Here is a 3945-nt window from a genome sequence, read left to right on the forward strand (position 1 = left end):
ACTGTTTCAACATTTGTTTACCTACTCCATACAGTGCAATCTCTGTTATCATCATGATCATGATGGGACTAAATATTGGCTGGTTAAGTGAAAGATATGCATATGTGAATTAACAACATTTTACTCAAGTTAGACTATCTTTTGAATAAAGTGCTCAATCCCAAAAGGGAGAGCGTATAAAAATTCAAAGAACAGACCTTCCAGAATAGGTAGTCGTTACTCTGAGTTTCATGCCTAAAAGGCAATCGTCAGTCGTCAGAGGTCCAGATCGTCAGACGATATGTGAATTATATAGAAAATCCTGCATTGAATATCTGCTGTGCTATAAGACAGAAGAATGGGCATTTGAGTACTGTATGCAACATAGATAGATCCTTCTAAATGCGTCAGCGCATGAAATAATGTGTCAATGCATTATAAACATGTTTTACTATAAAGATGGCACAGTCAGATAACAGAGGTCCAGATTAAGTAGATTGGACTGTAATTGTAAGATTGTATGTGATCTAGTTAAATGGGCCTCAAAATTCATAGTCACCCTTGCACTTGGCCTTGGTGCCCCTAATTTCAAATTATTTTTCATTCTTAGTCAGTGGGAGTGGTCTAGTTCAGTATACACATTTTGATTGGACAATCGCAAGAATTGGTGCCGTTTATCAGGCCGTGACGACCCCACGTCATCATGCGTCTTGATAATGCCTTACACGCTTGTAGAGGTGCGCGTATGTATCGCGATGTATCGTGAGACTAGTGCGGAATACTGCGACAGCGCTAGCAGTCTGCGCAACAGAATACGTGAAGTTGTAAACAAGTTTCGTTCATTTTATAATGAGGGAGTTTTATGACGGTAACTTAGTTTTTGCTTTAAAAAATTGTTTACAGTTATTAAAATAATATTTAACTGACTAAGAATGAGAATAAACGATAGGAATTTTTATTTTGCCTATCCTCTACCTATGATAGACGACAGGCAGGTCCAATATTTTTATCGTAGTGGGTACCGGCTGCGCCGCATCCACTACTCAAAATATTGGACCTGCCTGTCGCCTATCACACGGTGAGGATAGGCAAAATAAAATTCTATCGTTATTCTCTAAGTACATAGTGGCTTTCATGTCCTTTGGTCAGTGGACTTGCAATGGTTGCAAGGATGTTAGCCAGACACCCACCCAACCATCATGTTGGACGGGCAGTTTGCTCCTGGTACAGGCAAGACTAATGCCTCTAGCAGATGCTATATTCTAAAAATAATGCCTGGAACTCAAAACAATACCAGGCTAATAAATCAAGGCTATATATAGCAATAACTATTTGGACTGCCAAGGTGTATGTTTGGTGTCAAATTTTCAACAAGGATTTTTGGTTAAAATGAGGATCACTTGTCAATTTCAAGCTATTAAAAGACCTGATAATTCCCATAATGTGAATGTTGAAGTCTGAATGGTTACAAAAGTGCTAATTTTGGGACTTGTAAAACAAATTTACATGCCATGATTTTATTTCATGTAGTGAATGCATGTGTAAGCCATAACTTATGCACCAATGCAGCGGAAGCACACAAAAACAGAAGACAATTTTTGTAAATAAAAAAATAATCACTTTGTGTCACTGTGATACAAAGACTTTATGTGAACATTTTATATAGTCTTAACCCCATGAGAACTACCTGCCGATTGGCCAAAAAGAAGTTTTCATTATCAATTGGACCAATCGTCATCATTGTTAGAATAATTTCACCACACAAAAACATTGGGGTGAATTATTTGCAAAGCTCGATTCTGATTGGTGATTCAAGTAATGATATCATGTAATTGACCAATCAGAGGCAATGTTAGATCTGCAGGTAGTACTCAAGGGGTTAAAAACAACTTGATATGGTAGATTTTACCAAGAGCAGAGAAATCTTTTTTTATGATATATATATAATGAATGGTTTTCCACAAAATGGTGTTGCCAAATTTAGTACAAATCAGTTATGTCGGGTATTTTTTGGTTTTTGTTTCAAGTGTTTAAGTGTGTGTTTGTGAACTGTGCATAGTAACAGAACATATTTTTAGGTATTGAAAACATATAGATGTCATTTCAAGGTATTTCTTACTGCATTTTTGGAAGTAATAATCTTTTTCTATTTTTGTGTTGATGTCATGAAATGTACTTTTCATGAATTGTACAGGATACGATGTAAGAAAAGATGGACAACGTATATACAGATGTCATTTATAGAAACAACTAAATATTTTGTATGTGGATTGCCAAATCTTGTAAATTAGAAGCAGCCTTTAAAATATTTTTTTCTGATGTAGAGACTTGCCATAACTATTTTCTTTTTTTTTCATTTTGTATAAAGTGCATCTTGTGGATTATGTTCCTGATTGTAAAACCTAGCCTAAGTATTTATTTAATATGCATTTTATTTCATATGCACTTGGTCTAGTTAGACCAGTTGCACTGTTAGCAAATTGCCCACTTACAACTTGTCCTTTTCTTATATGATTCTATGATTACATCAGTAATTGCAAGATGAAAGCAAAACTCTGGAATTACAATGTAATTCTTGGCCCTGGTGGAACACTCGGCATACTTGTAGCTCCCTGGCAAATATGCGGGCATACAACACAATCCAAAAGCGAGAATTAAATGTATGAACTATAGTGCAGTGTAGACTTGCATAGCCTCTTCATTAATAGAACTACCTCTATCTGAATTGGTGGTTTCATCAGGTTTGCCGTTATGAGTTGACAGTTTATACTTGTCCGACAGTGAACCCTGTTGAAACCCTCAGTTTGTATTGTGAATACCCGCCATAAAAGCCTATCATGCAGATACCTCTATCTTGTTAACAAATCATACAAGGTGTGTAATTTTCGTTATTGTGCATATAAGATTTGTTCTATAGATCTACAGGCTGTATCAAAAAGGATTGGTACCCATCAGTTTTCAATCATTATGGACAAGTCTTCCTCATCAAAATGCAACATAAGGTCCACTAATTTTGTTACATTCTGTGATGAAAGATTATAAACTATAAATCATAGCCATTCAAAGAGGATCCTATGTTGCATATGGAAGTGGACTTCTCTGTAAACGCCAAAACCAATGAGTGCCCATTATTTTGATACAGCCTGTATATGTGTCTACCATTTTCTCCTTGATGTGGCAGTGACCATGGTATCAGCATGTATTTCATTGGGCGCAGCTTCAAATCGCTGGCATTTGCTGAAAACACATATGATTAAAGACACCGCATAGATGCGTGCATGAAACAGCTGCCTCAATACCTTGACGTCACTGCCACACCAGAGTGAAAAATAGTTTTGCGTATACCATTTGTAATTCATACTTTAGTACTGACCTAAACTATGTTCAATATGTAATAGGTGAGACATTGCAGATTATTATAGAATCATGTCTTTTATCTTTACACCATTTACCAGAGAACTTGCACACTTTATTGCCATTTTAGCATGTGTACATGGAAGTGGGATTCTGATTGGCTGATTGAATCATGTTGCATCACGTAATTTCATTCTTTTTCCTCTATAAACAGAGACTGCGCATCAACAAGTTCTGCACTTCTTTGTTAGATAGTGTAGTGTGGTATAGAGAAGTTGGGATGTGCTGTGCACATTTAACAAAAATAACACTCGTCTAGCTTACCATGTATAGGCCGTGCTTCCCTACCAAATGTCAATTTTATCCTTCCATCCTGTGCTGTGTAGCACACAATTTGCAAGTCTTATCCCACCTTCCAATATTGGTTCTTCCTTATTATATAAACGAACCAATCAAGTGATTATGGGTTGCTTGACTGGTATTGTTAGTTGACTTTTTTTGGCAAATTGTTGATTAGTTCAAGGTTTGATTGGTTGGTTAATTGAGTAGTTGAGTGATAAAATAAATGACAATTGATGGATGGATTTAGTGATCAATCAATTGATTATAAAA

This window comes from Amphiura filiformis, chromosome 17, assembly GCF_039555335.1.
Source record: "Amphiura filiformis chromosome 17, Afil_fr2py, whole genome shotgun sequence".
In the NCBI taxonomy this organism is placed as follows: Eukaryota; Metazoa; Echinodermata; class Ophiuroidea; order Amphilepidida; family Amphiuridae; genus Amphiura; species Amphiura filiformis.